The sequence below is a fragment of the Canis lupus genome, chromosome 18 (assembly GCF_048164855.1).
Source record: "Canis lupus baileyi chromosome 18, mCanLup2.hap1, whole genome shotgun sequence".
Classification (NCBI taxonomy): Eukaryota; Metazoa; Chordata; class Mammalia; order Carnivora; family Canidae; genus Canis; species Canis lupus.
Genome location: NC_132855.1, coordinates 11,508,770 through 11,531,576, shown reverse-complemented (window position 1 = coordinate 11,531,576; position 22,807 = coordinate 11,508,770). Strand labels below are relative to the sequence as shown.

General features: G+C 33.8%; 1 long non-coding RNA gene across 4 annotated transcripts in view; it reads left to right on the top strand.

The window, feature by feature from the left end:
• The first annotated feature begins 4,459 nt into the window (after positions 1 to 4,459).
• Positions 4,460 to 22,807, top strand: part of LOC140608656 (uncharacterized) — a 53,543-nt gene continuing 35,195 nt past the window's right edge. For all 4 annotated transcript variants that reach the window (XR_012010622.1, XR_012010621.1, XR_012010623.1 and 1 more), the window contains exons 1-3: positions 4,460 to 4,593; positions 15,519 to 15,572; positions 17,535 to 17,586. This is a non-coding gene — a long non-coding RNA (uncharacterized lncRNA). The remainder of the gene's footprint in view (positions 4,594 to 15,518; positions 15,573 to 17,534; positions 17,587 to 22,807) is intronic.

Sequence of the window (22,807 nt, the reverse complement as noted above, 5' to 3'; positions counted from 1 at the left end):
TTTGTTTTGGTATTGGGGCAGTGCTATTCTCAAGTGTTAGGAAGTTTCCCTCTACCTCTTCTTCTGGGAGAGATTTTAGGGAATTGGTGCCATTTTTTCCTTAAATGTTTGTTGGAATTTATCAGTGAAATAATCTGAGTTTGACAATTTATTGGTCTGGAAGGCTATTGGTTATAATTCAACTTTTTTAACAGATATAGAATTTTTCAGATAGTTTGTTTTTTGTTTTTTTTTTTTTTTTAGTATGAATTTTGGTAGGTTGGTCTATTTTATTTAAATTTTCACATTAGTGACCATAGAGCTATTCATATTATTGTTTTATATCATTTTAATTCATGGAATTAGCAGTGATGATTCCCTTTCAATTTTCATATTAGTAGTTTGTTTCTTCTTTCTTTTTTTATTGGTTAGCCTGGCTAGAAGTTTATAAATTTTATGGTTATTTTCAAAGAACTACCTTTTAGTTATATTTATTTTCTCTGTTGTTTTCTTGTTTTCAATTTTATGCTTAGTGCTCTAATTTATTTTTTCCCCTCTGCTTGCTTTAGAATTAAACTAATAGTCCTTAAAAAAATAAAAATAAATAAATAAACTAATAGTCTTTTTTTAGTCTTTTAAAATGGAAGCTTCCCTTATTGATTTTTAGATCTTTCTTTTGTATCATATGCAGTAAATGTCATACATTCCCCTTAGGCACTGCACTGTTTTCACAACATGAAAATAATTTTGATAAGTTGTATTGTCATTTTCCTTTAGTTCAAAATATGTTTTAATTCCTTTTGAGACATATTATTTGACCCATGTGTTATTTAGAAATTTACCATTTAATTTCCAAATATTTGGTGATTTTTTCCAGCTACGTTGCTGGTTTTAATTTCTAGTTTAAAAACCAATGTAGTTGGAGAACATACTTCGCATTATTTAAGTTCCTTTTAATTTGTTAACATTGTTCTATGGCCCAGAATGTGGTCTATTTTGGTACATATTCTATATGAACTTGAGAAGAATGAATATTCAACTATTAATGAAGAGAGTATTCTAAAATTATCAATTAGAACAAGATGATTGATATTGCTGTTCAGGTCCATTCTCTCCTCTTTGATTTTCTACCTATTTGGCCTTATCAAAGGAGGATGTTTAAATTTCCAGCTATAATAATGGATTTGCCTATTTTTCTTTTCAGTGCTATTGGTTTTTGCCTCATGTATTTGGATGTTCTATCATTAGATTCATATCCCTTTAGGATTGTATTAACTAAAAACAATAAACAACTATTCTTCCAGTATTCTTTTGATGAGTCTTAGCATGATTATTCTTATTCCTTTGCATTTATCCTATCAGAATCTTTATATTTGAAATGTTTTTGTTTTAGATAAAAATGTTGGGTTGTTTTTTTTTTTTCATCCAATCTGAAAATTTTTATTTTTTCATTGATGTATGTAGAACATTTTAATTGAAAGTAATTATTGATATGTTTGGATTAATAGTAATCATGTTAAATATTTTTTATTTCTTGTTAGGGATTTCTTTTTTCATACTTTTTTTATTTCAGTTGAGCACATTATATGGCTCCATTTTATTTATTCTGCTAATGTCAAATATACATCTTTACAAATATTTTAGGTTACCTTAGAGTTTACAATATGCATTTTTTATTAACATAAATCTACCTTCAAATAACACTATTCTCCTTCCCCTGTAGTGCAAATATTCCAAAACCATGTGTTCATAGTCTCTTGTTCCTGCCTCTTTTAACATTGCTGTCATTTCACTTTGCTTATATATATGTTACTATCACCCAATGCCTTGTTGCTATTATTACTTTAAATCAAACTAACTTTAGATCAGTTAAAAATAAGAAAAATAGGGCTTTTATCTTACAGCACTCACAAAAATGAACTCAAAGTGTATTAAGACCTGAAACTGTTAAAATCCTAAAAGAAGACAGGAGGAAAAGCTCCTTGTCATTGGACATTAACAAGTCCGACTATGTCTAATTAAAAAGTTTCTGCACAGCTAAAGAAATGATCAACAACATGAAAAGTAAACCTACAAAATGGGAGGGAATATTTGCAAAATGTACATATGATAAGAGGTTAATAACCAAAATATATAAGGAGCTCATATAATACAATAGCAAAACCCCAAATAATCCAATTAAAAATGGGCAAAGGACCTGAATAGACATTTTTCCAGAGAAGATATACAAATAGCCAATGGTACATGAAAGGTATGCTTTGTGTTGCTAATCATCAGGGAAATGCAAATCAAGACCATGGTGAGATATCATCTCACACCTGTTAGAATGGCTATAATCAAAAAGACAAAAGATAATGAGTGCTGATGAGGATATGGAGAAAAGAGCCCTGTGCACTTTTTGTGGGAATGTAAATTGGTACAGCCACTATGGAAAACAGGATGTTGATCCTCAAAATATTAAAAACACCATATGACTCAGCAATTCCACTTCTGGGTATTATCTGAAGGAAATGAAATCACTATCTTGAAGAGATGTGTACATCTCTAGTTCATCACAGTATTGTTATCATAGCTAAGGCATAGAAACAACTTAAGTGTTCACCAGTGGATGAATGGATGACGAAAATGTGACCTATATGGGTGATTATTCAGCCATTAAAAGGAAGTAAATCTTGCCACAATCTTGTTACAAAATGGATAAACTTTGAGGGCATTAAGTTAATCGAAATAAGTCAGACAGTGAAAGACAAATATATGATCTCACTTATACGTGGAATCTAATAAAACTAAACATAAACAGAGAGTAGATTAGTGCTTAGTGCTTGCTAGGGCCAGGAAAATGGATGAAATGGATGAAGGTGTTCAAATGATACAAACTTCTAGTTATACAATAAATAAGTACTGGGGATATAATGTACAAAATGATAACTATAATTAACAATACTATATGGTATACTGGGAAAGTTGCTAAGAGTGTAGATCTTAAAAGTTCTCAACAGACACGAACACAAAAGGTAACTGAGCTGATGGATGTGTTAACTAACCTTATTATGATAATCTTTTCATGAAATTCTAACATCAAATCACCCCATTATACACGTTAAACTAATCCAATGTTTTGTCAATTATATCTCAATAAAGCTAGAAAAAATAAGAAAAATATTGTATTTTACTTTCATTTATTCCTTGACCACTGTTCTTCTTTTGTTTATGTATATCTGAGTTTCTGACCTAATTTTCCTTCTCTCTGAATAACTTCTTTGACTAGATCTTACAAGGCAGGTCAGCTAGTGATAAATTCTCTGCTTTTGTTTGTGTGAGAGTCTTTGTTTTTCCTTCACCTTTGAGGATAATTTTGCTCAATACCGAATTATAACTTGATTTTTTTCTGACACTTTAAAATTTCATCCCACTATCCTCATGCTTGTGTGTTTTCAGAGAAGTCCACTGTAATTCTTAACCTTGCTTTTCTGTAGGTAATCTCTCCAGCTCCTAGTCCTTTTAAAATGATCCCTTTGTCTTTGATGTTCTGTTGTTTGAATATATCCTGTTGTGGGTTTTTTTGTTTTGTTTTGTTTTGTTTTTGTTTTTGTTTTCGTGCTATTTATCTGCTAGGTGTTTTGCGATTTTCCTCTATCTGTGGTTTGATGTGCATCATTAAATTTAGAAAGCTCTTAGCCATTGCTACTTCAAATATTTCTTCTGCTCTCTCTGTTTTATTTTCTCCTGCTTTTCCAATATTTGTATGGTACATCTTTTGAAACTGTCCTCAAAATTCATGGATTTTTTTTTCATTCTTTTTTTCCCTTTATTTCCATTTCAGCTTTGGATTTTTCTATTGCTATATTTTTAAGCTTACTGACTCTTTCCTCAGCCATTTCAAGTTTATCGATGAATCCATTAAAGATTTCTTCATTTCTGGATCGTGTTTTTAAAATTTGGTTTCAGTATTTTCTTTTAATTCTAAATTCAAATTTTCATACCACTGCTTATAATATCCATCTATGGTTGTATGTTAATCTATTTTTTTCATTAGCACTCTTAACATGTTTAGCATAGTTAATTTGTATTCCTTGTCTGATAATTCTCACATCTATATCATACCTGAATCTGGTTATGATGTTTGTTTGTTTTTTTTCTATAGTCCATGTTTTTTCTTGTCTTTTAATTTTTTGTTAAAGATTAGACATGTTGTTTTGGGTAGTAGGAGCTGACATAAATGGGCCTCTAGTGTGAAGTTTTATGTTAATATGGGTAGATGTTTGATGTATTTAAAATATTTTGTTGTGGATGTAGTTGCCAGATATTCCAAATTCCTCTAGTGTCCTTGGTCTTGTCTCTTCTTAGCTTTGGGCTTTTTAAAGTTCTGCTTTCCAGAGAGCATTTGCATTTTGCAGCTTTTTCAGCCAAAAGGCATTATGACTTCACTATAGCCTATTGGTATGGTGATAAGGTATGTTGGAGACAAAATATTTAATAATTTATTAAATCTCAGTCTTTTAGTGAACCCATGTCTCTAGTCTGCGATCTTCACATGTTTTCTTTATATACAATTTCCAGGTAATGATACTTGGCTTGAGAAGCCCTCTGTCATCTTTCTTACACAACGCCTACGTAAGTAGTTATACTGCCTCCAAACAATCTAGTTCGTATCACATAAGGCGGTCGATAATGTAAGAAGCACTTTTATAATTCCTACTCTGTATCAGGAACTGGTTTTAGACTTTATATATTTTAGATTATTTGTTCCCTATAAATAAGCCATGAAGGGGTACTATAATAATATATGCATTTTGTAGTTGAAGATACCAAGAGACAGGTTAAATAATTTGCCCTGAGTCAGTAGCAAATAAGTAGCAAATCAGGAGTTTGTCATTGAGAAGACTACCTCTTGAGTAATTAGAAATTTGGATGGATGGATATTGGCTAAATGAGCCTTTGTTTTGCCAGATAAAAGCATGATTTTAGTTTGTTATTACTTTCTCATGCCCTCATGTAAGGGCATAAATAGCACAGTGTTTTTACAACCACTTAGTATATTGTTTACCAGCTATTTGTGTGATTGCTACCTGACAGCAAGTCAATACTTGTTACTCGTGAATGTTTTCATTTCTTTAGTGATCCCCAAATTTATATTCCTCCAGTCCCAATTATTGGAGTATAATCCAGTCTTCACTATTAAATGAATTAGCTAGATGAATCTGTAAATGTTTCTGATGAAATTAGATTTCATTTTCTGTGGAGTCTGGTGGAGGAAATTAGACATTTAATTCAATGAATTATGAGGACATAGTCTGAGCTGTATTGATTTATTTACCCATTTTCTTTTATTGTGGACTTTGAAAATGTAGTTATAACTATTATATTTTCAATAAAATAGGAAACTGTATTTTCACTATAAAATGGTGGCATACATTTCAGTTAGTTTCTTTTTAAATGGTCCTTATAGTTTATATTTAAAACTTCTTATACTTCATGCCCTGTTTTTTTTTGTTTTGTTTTTGTTTTTGTTTTTTGTTCCCTGTTTTATATATTTATTGCCATGGTCAAATATATTCTATGCTTTAGTCTAAAAAGTTGGGTCATCTGGCTGCTAAACATTTTATCTTCCTCATATTATACTGCCCCATATTAAATAAATTTTAACATTTTATGGAATATCAACATGGAAACAGCCAGAACACAAAAGGTGTCTTCTGTAAGCTTAAACTATGAATTTATCAAATATCTTCATTTTCTTTAGATATGAGAATTTGAAACATTTAAAAATGTATTTTTATGAAGATAGTCAATTTTGTCAAACAATTGGGCCCACTGATCAGTCATTTTTAGGTAAATATGATGATATGTAATATCACAGGGAATCCACTTTATGTCTCAAGCATATAGAATATATAGGTGAAGAAATTAAATGTGTAGCTAAGCTTGAAATCAAGAATTGAAGAATCCACAAGCATTTGAAATGAAGCAGAAAAGCAAAGAAAGAATACTGAATAGACACCAAGCCAAATGCCCATAGGGAAACTGGGACCAGATATGCGCTTTAGCTTAGGGCTCTATACTACTGATATATTTTAATAATCCTGACCACTGAAGCACACAAGAAGTATAGGAAGCAGAAATTGAATTGCCATGAGAAGGCCAGGAACCACAGGCACATACTGTGAAATGTAACCCGGAAAAACTCCACCCCAGCTGCCACAGGGAAATAGCAAAGGAATTTTCTACCACCTCTCAGAACTCTATCTTCCCAATTTCATCCTTGTAAACCTTTGTTCAACTTGAAAGGTGAATAAACTGGGCCTTCTCCTGCCTCAAGGCCTTTGAATCTATTGTTCCCTCTGCTTTGGATATTCTTCCAGAGAGCAGTGTGTCTGTGTTGCATCCCTTTTCTTTGATCAGGTCATTGGTTAAAGATCATTTTGTCAGAGGCCTTTCCTAACTGGTGTATATAAAATAGCATCTGCCCTTCTCCAGCCAAGAACACTGTATGTTCCCTTTGTCTTACTTTAGATTTCACCCTAGCACTCGTCATCATCTAAAAGATGGCAAATTCATTTGTTTGCCATCAATCTTCCTCTAGTAGAATTAAAGCTATGCTTACAGAGACAGATTTAATCTCTTAGTACATAGAAAATCATCTGGCATGAAGAAGATGCTTAATAGTGGTTGTTATTAAGAATGTGAGGGAGGCAGGAAGGAAGGAAAGACATACTCACAAACAGGTAAAGCAGATAAAAGTTTGCCTCTCTCTCTTTCTCTCTCTCTCTCTTTCTTTTTTTAGAGAGATTTTTTTTTTTTTTTTTTTTTTAATTCATGAGAGACACAGACACAGAGGCAGAAACATAGGCTCCGTGTGAGGAGCCCGATGCAGTACTCGATCCCAGGACCCCGGAATCACGCCCTGCTCAACTGCTGAGCCACTCAGGTGCCCCCTAAAAGTTTGCCTTTCTAAAAGTAAAGGGGGCATGATAGTTTGGGTGTTATTGCTCGCTAAGTTAACAAGCTCTTCTCATTTAAGAAAAAAGTTGCTTAATATCAGTGATACAGTATGAGGGAGTAGAGATGTACATTTGATATTACAAAGAACTAATATTAACTGTGTTGAAAATGCCAAGTTAGTATTCATCAGTGTATTACTTCCCTGTAATCTGAGATCTAGTTTATGGCAGAAAGTATTAATTCTTAATCCTGCTTGAGTATAGGATGTTTGTCAAGATTGTACAACTATAAATATGCCAAAGAATTTATACAACCTTTCTTTCTCAGTTCATACTTTCTTCATGTTCTTCACCAAAAGATACAAAGCTTGTAAACTTTTGTTCGTTATGTGTCTGATGTCAAGTAGATTTTGAATAAGATCAAAGCAAGCAAATATCATCCAGTGGCCATGTCTAGTCAATAGAACTCTCCATGTTGTATGGGACAAATAACTAATTTCTAAATCTTTTATTGCCTTTTCATGATTTTGTTGTGTAACTTTGTGCTATTCAGGTTAGAAATGCTCACTTTCTATCTAAAAGCTTTAATTTCCCATAATGTAGATTGTAAACCTTCATCTAAGTCTTGAAAGATGTATCATACTGTGCCTTCTTTGGTTCCATCCTGAAGGAAAATGTAAAAATCACAACTTTTATCATCTTACTTCCTGATTTTTAAGCAATATCCATCAGAATTGCCCTTGGTTATGAATATTTGAAATCTACAGGGAAAACATGAATGACAGTAAAGAGAAAACAGGGTCAAAATGGTCAAAGATTTGTCAGACTGAAGAAGAAGATGTTTTAAGAAAGGTGAAAAAGAAGTTTCTTTGAGATATCTAAAAATGAAATCTAACGTTCTTAAAACATTTTATTTATTAACTCAGTTCAGTATCATGAATATTGGATTTAATTCTTTGAGGCAACCTCTCTTTACATTCCTGTCTTGAATCTAGAAGAGTAGCTTAATGTGTAGTGTGATTGCTTACACGTCATTATAGGTTTTATATTGTTTTAATCATTCATTCTTCAGTAAGCATTTATTATTTTTGACTACATGCATAAGCATTTAAGTCATGGGGAGAAATCTATCCCACTTAGTGAACTGATTCTGCATGCTATTATTGTGATCTACATTTATCAACATGGGGTCTGGATATCTGTGTAGGCTGAGTTAACAACTAGAGAACATTCCTCTTCCTTTGCTCCTCATAATAATTCATAGGAGAAATAAGATAGTCACTTCAATAATTTTTGTTTATTTGTATATGGAAGTGGAAGTTGGGGAATGGTGGATAACTGTGACCATACCTCGATTGTCTAACAACGTGAAAGTAGCAGGAACAGAGCTGAAAGGAAGGCAGAAAGAAGCTCTGTTTCCTTAACCTCCCAGAGGAGTGTTTGACTGGCTAAAAATTTAATTCATTGGCTTGATATAATTCAGGCCAATCTATAAGAACTGTTTACATTTTAATGATGATGGAGCTCTAAAATTATTATTATTTATAGAAGACATCATAACGATAATTAACAAATGTTAAACTGCCTCTTTGTTATTATCTTAGCCAAAAGTCACAGTTGGATGCATTTTCCTCCTATATTGAGCAACATATGATGGAATGAGCCCTTTAAAAGATTCTTTCTGGGCATAATTTAATACAGAGTTTGCTATGAATCATTAACAATGGTGGTATGATTGTAGCACTTATTTTTATATAGCTTTTAAATTTAAATTAAGTAGTCTGTTGATACAGAGGAGTAAATTATTTATCAATATATAGTAATCCAGAGAAAGAAAGGTTGAAGAAAAGAAAGATTACTCACTTTTAAAATGAATTATTATGTTGTGGTTTCTATTATACTGCACTGCTAATTTCTTCAAGAGGAGAATAAAAACAAAATTTAATACCTATGGATATATAATATAGTTGGGTAAATTGTTGGCTATATGATATTGGGAATCTGTGGCTAAGCTATAATATTGCTTACCAAATTATAAAATAAATTCTCTGTAAAAAATGCTTAAAGATTAAACATATTTTGATTGAGCTAGAGATTTTATGGTAATTAGACATAATATAATGGTCATAAGGTCAAGTAGAAAGCCATCATTTTCTAGAATTTCTAGAGAGTGCCTAAATATGTAGCCACAGGAAATTTTTCCAGATGTGATGAGAACATTTCAGAAAGAAAAAAAGTAAATTTGTAGTTTATTTTTATTTATTTTTTTTAATTTTTTATTTATTTATGATAGTCACAGAGAGAGAGAGAGAGAGGCAGAGACATAGGCAAAGGGAGAAGCAGGCTCCATGCACCGGGAGCCCGACGTGGGATTCGATCCCGGGTCTCCAGGATCGGGCCCTGGGCCAAAGGCAGGTGCCAAACCGCTGCGCCACCCAGGGATCCCCCAAGTTTATATCTGTTTATCCTTCAGAGGTCATATTTTTTCTAAACTTGGAGAGAAAGTAGAAGTTCACTTTTTCTTCCTTTCTGTATCCTCCAGACTGGACTTTATTTTAGGTATTCAAAAGTCCCTGATAGTTCCTTCTTCTTTCTTTGAGGTAGCACAGCAGGTCTTGGGCTGGGATGAAAGTTACTGAAATTTGGCTTATGAAGGTATGAAACATGCATGTCAAAAAAGAGTCACAAAAAATTAGATTATTTCTATAGAAAGACAGAACACCAGGAGGGTAAGGAGTAAACCTAAATGGGCTCCAGGAAGTGAGGAAAAGATTGAAAAATGAGGAGATTCACATGCATCATACATTCAAAGCCTAGGGAGCATCTGCGTAAAAGGCTCGCCTTACCCTACCAAGATTCTCAGCAGGCATGGAGAGTAAGGGGCATCTTTAGTGTAATAGTGCAAGGATGGGTGACCAGAAACACCAAGCCAGAGACAAACTCCAGTTTTGTCAGACTTTAGAACATTGGCCAACTACTGTGTGATAGAAAATATTTGGCCATAGAAAATGATCAAGATAGAGAAAAAAATAAATCTCAATTCCTCAACTCTCCTTTCCCAGAAGATAGTCAAAGAACCTATTATGAAGATTAAAATATACTTTTGCTGTTATAGACTAGAAAGATAGAATGTCAGGGTTGGAGCAATAATTTCTTACTGTACATCTGAGTCATTGATCAGAATTCACCCAAGTTACATAAAGCAAGCAAATCAGTGAGAAATTATAGAGATGTCAGTGACAGGAATTTGAAGACAGTGGATAAAATAAAATATTCTCTCTCCTATGAAAAAAAAAACTGGATGTAGATAGTTCATGTCTAGCATGGTGATTCAGCAGTGTTATTTGGGGTGTATCCTGCTTCTGAGTTTAATTTTCTTCATGTTTAGTGTAGGGTTTCCATTCCTGAGGTTCTTCTGTGGCCCAACATAGCTTCCGATGCTCTAGCTAACGTGTTTATGTCCTGAGCAACATAAGGGATGAAGAAGGAAAGAGAACAGGTCAGATGCCTCAGAGGAGTCAGTACCTTTTAAGGAGCTTTCTCAGGATCCCCACTCATATACCATTACTTTTTAAGAACTTGGTAATGTATACACCTAGTGGGAGGCTAAAGAATTGATCTTGGCTAACGATCTCTCCTGAACAAAAGATAGGATTCTTCTATGAAAGAGCGGGTAAATGGATACCTGGTATGCAACTAGAGGCTGGGCCACAAAGTAAGATGACCACAAAGAATAAAATATGTCCAGGGCTTGAAGTAATTAGCAGAGCATTGAGAGGTCATATATGTAAATCAGGGCCAAAAAGATCCTGATTCTTTCCTTCCTTCTTCCTTCCTTCCTTCCTTCCTTCCTTCCTTCCTTCCTTCCTGCCTTCCTTCCTGCCTTCTTTTCTTTCTTTCTTTCTTTCTTTCTTTCTTTCTTTCTTTCTTTCTTTCTTTCTTTCTTTCTTTCTTTCTTCTTTCTTTCTTTCTTTTCTCTTTCTTTTCTTTCTTTCTTTCTTCTTTCTTTCTTTCTTTCTTTCTTTCTTTCTTTCTTTCTTTCTTTTTTCTTTCTTCTTTTTCTTTCTTTCTTTCTTTCTTTCTTTCTTTCTTTCTTTCTTTCTTTCTTTCTTCTTTCTTTTTCTTTCTTTCTTTCTTTCTTTCTTCTTTCTTTCTTTCTTTCTTTCTTTCTTTCTTTCTTTCTTTCTTCTTTCTCTTTCTTTCTTTCTTTCTTTCTTTCTTTCTTTCTTTCTTTCTTTCTTCTTTCTTTCTTTCTTTCTTTCTTTCTTTCTTTCTTTCTTTATCTTTCTTTCTTTCTTTCTTTCTTTCTTTCTTTCTTTCTTTCTTTCTTTCTTCGTTCTTCTTTCCTTCTTTCTTCTTTCCTTCTTTCTCTTGTTTATCAGAGAGAGAGAAAGTGAGTGAGCATGTGCATGTGAGTACAGGGAGGGGCAGAGGGATAAGGAGATAAGCAGAGTCCCTGCTAAGTGGGGAGTCCCTGAGAGCATGACATGACTGAAATCCACAGTGAGACACTTAACTGGCTGAGCCACCCAGGTGCCCCATCCCGATTTTTTTTCATGTCAGACATCAATAATTCTATATGAGAAAGATAAAACATAAATAAAGAAGGAGGCAATGAACTATCATTAAAATGTGGTTGAGGATTAAAATGCACTTCCTTTCTGGACTTGATGATTTTATGATCTTCCTCCTTAAGGAAAATATATTTTCTACACGGTTAACTGTAGAGTTTTGGAAGATTGTCTAGGAAAGAATGAGACTAAAAGAAAGTTCAGCTGTAGAGATTTTTAAAAATATTCATTTCTTCTGTTTCTTTGATACAGTAGTCAACGAGTCAGTATATCCTATCAAATCTAATTATTTAATTGTCATGTCAATGAATTTCTTCTTATTTTATTTTATTTTTAAAGATTTATTTATTTATTTATTTATTTATTTATTTATTTATTTATTTATGAGAGACACACAGAGAGAGGTAGAGACATAGGCAGAGAGAGAAGCAGGCTCCATGCAGGGAGTCTGATGTGGGACTGGATCCCAGGACCAGGATCATGCCCTGAGCCAAAGGCAGACGCTCAACCGCTGAGCCACCCAGGCATTCCGAGCTTCTTCCTATTTTAAAGAGCAATGGTTAAAAATATCACTCATATCATTTGAAGAACTTAATCATGGATTTAATAACGCTGACTACTGAGAGTGCCCTAGCGATTCAGAGACAGCATAGCTGTGATTTGGTCCAGCACTCTAGTTAGCAAAACATCAGGGTGAGGGATCCCTGGGTGGCACAGCGGTTTGGCACCTGCCTTTGGCCCAGGGCGCGATCCTGGAGACCCGGGATCGAATCCCACGTCGGGCTCCCGGTGCATGGAGCCTGCTTCTCCCTCTGCCTGTGTCTCTGCCTCTCTCTTTCTCTCTCTCTCTCTCTCTCTGTGTGTGACTATCATAAGTAATAAATAAAAATTAAAAAAAAAATCAGGGTGACTCTTTTGCCAGTCTAGAAAGTTTTCTGTTCTTGATTATCAGATTTTTTGGGGGGTGGCAGGGGAGAGAATAGGTCATTGCGGTAGAGTAGACACATGAGAAGAGTAAAAAGCAACACTGGAAAATCTGTCTTCACAAAGACATTGTAAGTTGTTTTACTCAAAGGAGCATGAACCAATAATAGCCTGAACAACTTTCAGACCACATACTTTAGTAAAGCGCTTGTTTCTCAGTTATAATTTTTTACTACTTATGCTTTTTTTTTTTTTACTAGCTTTCCTCATTTATTCAAAAGCCTTTTTAGTTGCGTGAGGTTTAAAGTATTTTCTATCAGTGAAGTGGTAAAAAGTAAAAGTTGCCCATTAAAAAAATATATTTGGAATTAGGCTAATTTTTATCTTATCTATTATATATATATATATATATATATATCTTAATCTATAATATATATATACATATATATATACACATATATATACATATATATATATATATATCTTAACTATATTTTATCTTTATCTGTAGTTACTTGATTTTTCTTGTTCTTTGCCAGCCAGTATTTTCTACTTATGGACTTATTGGAGAAAGTCAGTAGTTTTCTGTGCCTTATTGATAGATCTGTTGTAATTGTTGGCACATTTAGTCACTGAACAGTCATTAATTTAATATTATGATCATCCGGCATCTACTCTATTCTACATATTTGTTAGTTTCTTCTGACCCCTCCTCATACCAGTGGAATGTAAGCCACTTGAAGGCAGCAGTTTATAGCCATGCAGTGCTTTTCTCATACCTATTATAATATTTTGTCATTTTGGAAAATAAAGTAAAAATATATATATATATATCTTAAAATGTAGCTGAATTTCATCTTTTCAGTAAGCTATGTAATGATTTTTAGCAATTCTTCACAGTGGCATTATTGGATTGGCTGCTATTTGTTTAAATTATTTATCTTTCCCCAAGAGATGATATTTGAAAGGGAAGGGCAGATTCTTAAGTTAGAATTATGTTTCCTGATCAAAAGCATAGGGCTTTGCTAAAATAATTGTTGTGGCTTTTTACTTCATTTCCAGATTATTGGGTAAATAGAAACTAAACTTTGTTGTTGATTTATACTTACCCTAATTTTGGAAGCTTCTGAGGTTGAAAGCATGAACTATACTTCTCTGTGTCCAACAATATATATTTTTAGTCAAATGGAATAAACAAATTCAAAGTACAAATGAACAGTTATTAAAGGTTCCTATTGGGCACCTGGGTAGCTCAGTGGTTAAGCTTCTGCCTTCAGCTTGGGTCTTGATCTTGGAGTCCTGGGATCGAGTCCCACATCAGGCTCTCCACAGGGAACCTGTTTCTCCCTCTGTCTATGTCTTCGCCTCTTTCTCTGTGTCTCTCATGAATAAATACATAAAATCTTTTAAAAAAACATTCCTGTATTATAGAATTAAAAGCTATTAGTTGTAAATTAGCAATGTGGTTTATTTCTAAAAACTTTACTCTTAATTAATCAGTGATCCATATTATAAACTTAATAAATTTATGTTTATAAAATAAGTTGCCTCAGCTTACATAATCATTTTCGAAATATGTTATAGGGAAACAATTAGCTTTCCTTCCCCAAAATCTATGTTCCCTTCTCTTAAAATGCCTTTAGAAAGACAGTCTGAATTCTAAGTTCTCCATACTTGCACTTGTCTATATTTTTTAGCTTACTGTTTTCTAACAAGTATATGATTTAGAGAAACTTCATTTCTACAACACTTAAAACTCAAAACATTTTCTTGAGCTATTCAGATAAAGCAAAAGTATATATTTTCAGACTAATTCAAATAATTATTCTAATTTTCACTTCATTCAGTGTATAAGAAGAAAGAATGTAGGTAATGAGTAAGTTGGAGAGTATAGCTAGTAAATATGATGACTACATAAATAATATAAATAACTGTCAAAACATAGATATTTCTGAAAATGAAAGGAGGTACTAACCAGGACAAAGGGATAACTATATGAAATAACTGAGGCTCTCCTGGGCAAAGTAAGACAAATATTCATATTACTGATAAATAATTCACCAGATCCTGTAAATTTACAAACACAGATCCTGTAAATTTATTGCAAAATGTGCTAGCTAAAATTTCCCATATTCTAATGTGTATATTTTCACTTTGGGCAGGGGGAACTTTTGTCATTATTTCATTCATTTGTACTTACAGAGTTCTGGGATGGGAGCTAGGTTGCTGGAGCTCATCACTGAAGGAAACAGACCCCACCAGGTCCATTTTCAGAGCATTCATCTCAAGCTTTCTTGTTTAATAGACGTATTAGCATTTTATGGCATTTCAAATGTTTTAGAATGCAGCACACACAAACTATAAGTAAATTTAGAATGTAGCACACATAAACTGTAGCCTAAATAGGTAGAACTTTGTAATAAAACTGATTTTAAAAATAACAGAATTTAAAGGAAAATCTATGTTTCCAAATGCCTGATGCTTTTCAACTGATTCCTTTTAGTGCTTATCTTCAGAGAAGAACTAGTAAAGTATAGGAACATCTTTAAAGAGATAACAAGTAATAGATTGAATAAAGTCACTCATCTGTGGGAATCTCTTTGAAAGTCAAAATGTTTATCACAGCAAGTAGTTCAAGAAAAAATGTAACTGGACAGTGATGGAAATGTCAGAGACAGAAACTAGAAAACAAAAAACAATAACATTGTTATAGTTAAGGTTCCTTAAAATCAGTTGAAAGAGATTTTTAGGGTATCTATTCCTTTTCTTCCTCAGAATCACTTCAAATAATAGTCTACTTGTATCCTGATTTGTACTCTAAATTGGCAGGACTGATCATTTTCCAGTGTTTGCCAATGGTAAGGAACACATCTACTCAAGTTCTCCTTCCATATTTGAACAGAAATATTGGTGTTGCTTCAGTAATAGAAGTTCTTGTAAAACAAAGCAAAACAAAACAAAGCAAAACAAAACTTTACCAACTGTTTGAGTAGAACACACAGCAATACTGTGTTTTGTTGTGGAAACATCAGTTTTGGTCCTGGATCAGTTACTGATCGGCAGTGGTTACTTATCTAAATAACTTGTCCTCTTTGGATTTTAGATGTGTGAGCAAGTTGGAATAAGCCTCTAAAATGTCTTCCACCTTGAATGTTTGGTGAGTGTTTTACTTTCATATTGTAATAGAATTTCTGAACTTCATTCTTTCCATTGTTATTTAATTAGGCCAATGTGGGACAATGAAGAGTTGGAGGCTAATGCACTGAACCACCCACATGTCCCATGTTTCTCATTATTGTATGTTCCATCTCTGGTTTTCTAATTTTCTTTTCCTTTCCTTCAGAGAGAAGCTTCTGAAGGAATAGATTTCCATTTTTTGTACATGTAAAACTCTGATTCACTAATATCTCAACTCTATGATACGGCATTTCTCTTACCATTTGACAGATTATTTTTTAGATCATCCACTGAAGACCTTTGTGTTACTAACTCAAGATAAGAATATGAATTTTTATCTCCCTTAACCTCTCTGCAGGACATGATCTTTTGGGAGCTTTCTCTTTTTGAAGTTCTCTCCATCATGGTTTTTCATAATATCTTCTTTTCACTTTTTTTTCAAACTTCCCTAGCCACTCTTTTTTTTTTTTCTTTCTTAATATTGGTATTCCACAAACCCTGATTCAGTCTTTCTTTAACTGTACTTAAAGCTATACAATTTCATCCATATCTCATAAGTTCAATTTCCATTTATTCTTGTATTCATGAATCTCTATCATTGGACCAAATATTTTTTAGGTTCTATTTTACCACATACACAACAGACATTCATCTGAATATCCAGCAGATACCTCAAATTTAACCAATGTAAACTAAGGCAAACCAAACCACTTTAGCCTTCCAACACAAAGATGTTTCTCCCAGAGTATTCCTTATCACTGCATCTGGTACTAGTTGCCTAAGTCTTTACCTTCTATCAATTTTACCTACTTAAAAAAAAAGTCTTAAGCTGTTCTTTACCCTTTATATTCATTATTATGACTGTGGACTAGCCTTTGTATTTTGGTGTTAATGATATAATGGCCTACTGACTAGTCTCTTGTTCTTCACCCCTACCCACCATCTAAAATGTTGGCATAGCTATAGGTTTCTGCAACAGTGAAATTATTCTACCTCTTGTCTGCTTGGAATCCTTCAGTGTCTTTTCTTAGCCCTTAAGATAAAGCCAGAATTACTTAACATGGAATAAGAAACCTTTCAGAGGTGGCTATTGTCCATCTATTCTTATTACCCCGCTACATAGAACTCTATGATTATTTACATATTTATTTCTTCTTTTGAATTATAAGTCCCTTGATGATGAGGTCTCTGAAGTATCTCCTGAGCTCTAAATCCTAGAAAAATGTCCCACATCTGAAAAATGTTCACGAAGTGTTAATTATTTAATTAAATGGATTATCAAGGTTAATCAAAGTAAAAATATTAATTAAATGGATTATCAAGGTTAATCAAAGTAAAAATATTGATATCTGCTCAAAGTTATATAGAGTAATACCTTTAACAAAAAATTAGAAACCTAAGTTCTAATCTTCTATTTTTTATTAATTAGTTCACCAAATCTCATAACTTTCCTGGTCCTCAATTTCTTGCCTAGAAATTGATTTTGTAGTATTAGGTGATTTCTTCAGGCTCTTCTAGTTCTGACTTTCTGTGAGACCTGGTACTGTTCCATGGTCGTAATTTAATGAGACACATTAACTTTTCAGGCCTCTAAGGAACAATTTCCTTAACACTCAAACATAGTGTTTCACCCTAGTTTCTGTCCTATATCTAAGTATGTTTTGCCCCAGGGAAAACAGACTCAGAGTGCTGTGATGGCAGAGAATAGTTTCTCATTTCCATCGGTTTTATATAAAGGGGAAAAAAAACAGTGTCATAACTCTAGTGGATTTATTTCCTGCTAACTTTAAAAGCTAAGAAATGCTTGAAAATATATCTTCAATGTCACAGATTAGAACGTCCTGTGGAGACAAATTAATTTTCTCTAAATGACATTTGAAAACTTGCTAAGGGCAAAGAACAGAAGAATATGGCTATCCAATGAGTCATTTTATAATTTCAGGATGAAGTTGACCACCTTGTATGATAAGTTTCTGTGGAGCAAACAGGACAAGGTGAGTTTTCCCCAGCTATGAGCAAAGTACCTATTACTAATTTATAAAAGGGAGGGATAACAGTCTGGAAAATTATAGGCACATTTAAATAACTAAATGTGCTATAAAGATATATGCCAAGATTTTGGCGACAAGACTTGGAAGAGTTATGGGTAAATTAATACACAGGGACCAAGTTGAATTTATGAGGCATGAAATAATTACAGACAGTATGAAGAAGAGTTTTATGTTAATGCAAATTGATAGTGATACTCAGACTCTGGTGTTTGCAAATTCTGTTAATATCCAGGAAGTGTGTAATAGAATGGAATAGAAATAGCTAAGCTAATATTAAATCATGTAAGTTTGTAAATCTTGTTTTTTTTTGAAGAAGGCATTATTATTGTAGCAAAAATAAATTGTATATTTATGGTGCCAAATGCCCAACATTGAAAATGCAGGTAATCAATGGAATGCTACCTAATTGGAAAGGTACAGATATATGATTGAGATACTCTTTTTTTCTTTTTTTCCTTGTAGACTGGCTACGTATTGAAAGTTATTTTTACATAGTTTGTACTTATGTTACTTTACTCTTATAATTTTTGTGATTAGGGAATGGCTTAAATCATCAGTATGACACATTTTAAATAATACATTCTCAGTCACAGGGATTTGAACTTATTTAGGAGTTGCAAATTTAAAATGCTGATGGTAGTATATTCTTACTAAATCTAAAGAATATTTCAGGGAGATGCATGTAATCCTTTTGACTGAAAAAATAACATTTAAAATTTCATAGAACTAAAAACATATTTCAAACATGTCCGTTACCAGCAGAGTAGTGGTTTAGATACTCAGAAGAGCTCTCCTCCTACAAAACAACTAAATCTTACATTAAAAATGCTTTGTTGAGTTTGAAGAAATAAGCAAAACCTTTAAAGGCCCAACAATCAAACAGCAAAGATGTAAGTTGAAAATTTAACAGAAAGCAGTGAAGAATAAGTTAACCTTAAAGCTGAGTTGGTCCAAGGTGTAAATGCCCATGCTAACCCTGAGATTAAATGCTGTTATGAGAATGTATCACAGTGTGTAGGAGCTTAAGCAGGAGCCCCAAGTAGTTACCAGAATCTCTTAGATCATAGCAGAAGCAAACAGAAATCCTTTATAGCTTAAAGTATCATACTTTTAGGCACTTAGGATTCCCACAGAGTAAGATCTAGAAAAGAAATGCTCATAATCAGAGATCCTAAAATAGAAGGAAAGAAGACACAGGGATAAGCATCAGCATAAAGAAGAAACACTTCATATGCTTTTCAAAAGGTTTTTTTTTAAACTATAATTGATATTCTTAAGGAAAGAAAATGTAATTACATAAAATGCTCAGTTAAAACCACAAAAGGCAGAAAAAGTGTGGAAGACAAAAGTCAGGAAAATGGGCAAGAAGAAGAAAAAAGTAACAAATATGGTAGATATTGATCCAACTATATCAATCATTTTAAATGTTGATGGTCTTATATGCACCAATTAAAAGACAGAGGTAGTCTTTTAATGCCTGGTGGGTGCCTGGTGGTTCAGTAGGTTGGGCATCTGCTTTCAGCTCAGGTCATGATCTCAATGTCCTGGGACTGAGCCCTGCATCAGGCTCCCTGCTCAGGATCTCTCTCTGTGATTTTTTTTAAGGTTTTATTTATTTATTCAAGAAAGATACAGAGAAAGAGGCAGAGACATAGGCAGAGGGAGAAGCAGGCTCCCCACAAGGAACCTGAGCAGACATTCAACCACTGAGCCACCTAGGTGTCCCATAAATAAAATCTTTTAAAAAAAAATACACTGGTAGTCAAAGCTGATAAAAGAACAAGATCTCAATGTATATTCTACAAGAAACTGAATTTGAATAAAAAGACAGACTGATAGTAAAGGGATGCTGAAATATAGATCATGCTAACATTAATCAAAAGAGTGGGGATCTATATTAATTTCAGCCAGAGCAGACTTCAGAGCAGGGGAAGCTATCATGGATAAAGAAGGAATTGCATAATGATAAAGAGGTCAGTAGTTCAGAAAACATAAAAATTCTTAATAAATATGTATTTAACAATACAGTATCAAAATATGTGAAGCAAAAGCTGATAGGACTACACGGAGAAATAGATGAACCTACCATCATGATTGAAGACTTGAATGCTTCTCCATCAGAAATGGACAGATCCAGGAGGCAAAAAATTAGTAGGGACATAGTTGAATTCAACAATGCCATCAATTAACTGGATATAGTTGACATCTATTGAGAATTCATCAAACAACAGCAGAATACACATTCTGTTCATGCTCACATGGGACATTTACCAAGGTAGAGTACATTCTGGGCCATACATCACACCTTAAAAATTTAAAAGATGGGGCTGAAATTTCCAAGCTTCTAATCATAGCTTAGTCCTCCTGGTGGCCAGCCTCCATTCAGGAGCCCACCCACCATTGCTCCATAAGAACAAAAGACACTCCTATCACCCAGGAGATTCCAAAGGAATCTGTTAAATAATGCCATCTCTACATATATCCAGTTTCCAAATGTGGAGTTGTTGGCGAGATTTCTACTTAGTTCCATTGTTGAATTTGTCTGACTTTGTGCCAGCATCATACTGTCTAAATTATAATAACCATTTGCTTGCTAATGAGGTAATTTTTTGTCAACCCCTTACTGGTGCTTCTTTTCAGGAAGTATCCTGTGTGTTCTGGGATCTTTTTTTAGGCATAGTTATTCTAAGTCAATAATCCACTTTCAACCTCATTGTCATCATCATTTGATATTACATTTGACAGTTAACAAATACATCTTCATCATCTGTCATATACATATACATGACCTATGTTAGGGGCTGTAGCGCTGAACTGTGCTATTATGGCCCCTAACCTAAGATAGCTTATAGACTTACTCTGGATTTTGTTTACTGTGCTCTAAGATAGCAAGCATATTCTCTTTCAAAGGAATGTGCAATTCAAAATTGAAAAGAGGGGGATCCCTGGGTGACTCAGTGGTTTAGCGTCTGCCTTTGGCTCATGGCGTGATCTTGGAGACCCAGGATCGAGTCCCACATTGGGCTCCCTGCATGGAGCCTGCTTCTCCCTCTGCCTGTGTCTCTGCCTCTCTCTCTCTGTGTGTCTGTCATGAATAAATAAATAGAATATTAAAAAAAAAATGAAGAAGAAAATATGACCATCTTCCCCTTGATTTTTAAGAGATGCAAAATAAGACAACCTCAGAAGTTTGCATCTAAGCATAACTGACTTCCAGCCAATTCCCAGTATGTATTTAAATTCTGGCAGGTCCGCACATCTGCATACTTTATTCCATATTGGTGAAAAGTCTGGAAAGTGGGTAAAAGCTTGTTAAAGTAAAATTAGAAAACCCAACTTTCGATGTAACTAGAGGAGGTATTTCTGTGATGTGATGCATGCTTGTGCTTGTAAGAAGGCACTGGTCTTCTAAATAGAATTCATTATAGCCATTAAAGAAATGATCCCTTTAGGTACCAGAATTATCAACTGCTATAATTCAGCTAGTACTTGCATTGTTCGTGATGGCAGGGAGTATTTTAATTAAGCAAAGTCAGACTTTTGAGGATTAAATCATTTGTCAGTTACTTTGCAAAATGACAACTAGCCAACTGAAAACAAATTTTCATAAATAGGAGGGGTAAAGGAGATGTCTAGGAAATCCTTTCTTCTGAAGCCAGGGGACAAATGAAAGACCATGGGAAGGCAGAGGAACAATAGAAAGAAGTGACAAAATAGAAAGCTCACGTTTTCACTTAACCTATCCCATTCCCGCTGCTTGAACTTAGGCTGTGATTTTTGGAGTGTTCTGTTCTCAAAGAGTTTTGCCAATCAGGAAGAGTGATGAAACCAGAGAGCCCATAAAACTGGAAAAGTACAGATGAGATAGCAAAAGCTTGTCAAGAGACAGAAGCTTGTGTAAAAAAATGTTTTTAGAAGCAAATACCAGCACAATATACTAAGTTTCTATTGAGGAAAGTATTAGAAGACATAAGATGCTATATAATACTGTCTTTATTCAAAACCAATGATAGTAACGAGTCCGGGAGGCTATAGGAATTAATTTTGAGTTGAAATGGGGGTAAGGCAGCAATTTATTGGATGGCAGTTGCTGGTGCTTGTGCTTGAGCAACTTTGTGAAATCTCAGATTTCTTTCCCATTTGCACATAGGGATAGGCCCATTAGAAGACCTAAGTCCAAAAACTCATTGCCTAACCACACTCTCTGTATCATATAGAAGCATCATACTTTTCAAAAACCCCTAAAGAGGAGTGAATACAGGAGCAGAGCAAAGCTGTTTTAGTACTCCTCTGCTTGAAAGCAAATTTCTTTTTTAATGGTAAGAATTATTAGACTTCTATAAAATGAATACCTATTAGATTTCCTTTTAAGATCCTTTCTCTAACCTCCTAATTGTACATAAAAGTTCCTAGATGCCAGAGAAATTTGTGTTGGACTAGTTGTAAAAAAAATATAGATACCCCACTTTCTTTCTCTCTTCCCTTCCCTCCCCTCTACTTTCCCTCCCCTTCCCCTTCTTTTCCTTTTCTTTTCCTTTTCTTCAGTCTGTCTTTTTTGGGGCCTCTTTTGTCTGTCAGACAGATTTAGAGCACTAGTGAATTACAAAAGGAGGCAGAGAAACCAGAGGGGAGAAATGATGCCCAGCAATAGGCCACATATTTGAGTCTGTAATATATTTTCACACTCTAATCTTGAATACAATTCCAATGTGGAAAAAAAATGCTTCACCGCTTGCATACCTGACTCCTCATTCTCTCTTGTGTTTATTATTTTCTAAATGGCTCAACTTTGAGGTGATTTTAAGGCAGTAGTGTTATAATGTTTCTTTATTTATGGGAGGATTAATCAAATGTGCTTAACATTATAATTGTCCTGAAGGCCAACTTTGACCACATTGATTACATTGTTAAGGTAATGTTGAATTTCTCATTCAAATACTGATTATTATTTTCCACTATTTCTAATATTTCCATTATTATTTTTAAGTCAGGTGCTCTGTTCTTGAGCTGTTTATGGAACAGAATGGTAGTTAATGTTTATGGCATTTACCCAAACCAATTCCATTTCCCACAGAACAATCAAAATATCCAGAACACAGCCTCACTTTTGCTAATTCATCTGGTTTTCTGCAATAAATTGTGTGTATAGTTCTCTACACTAATG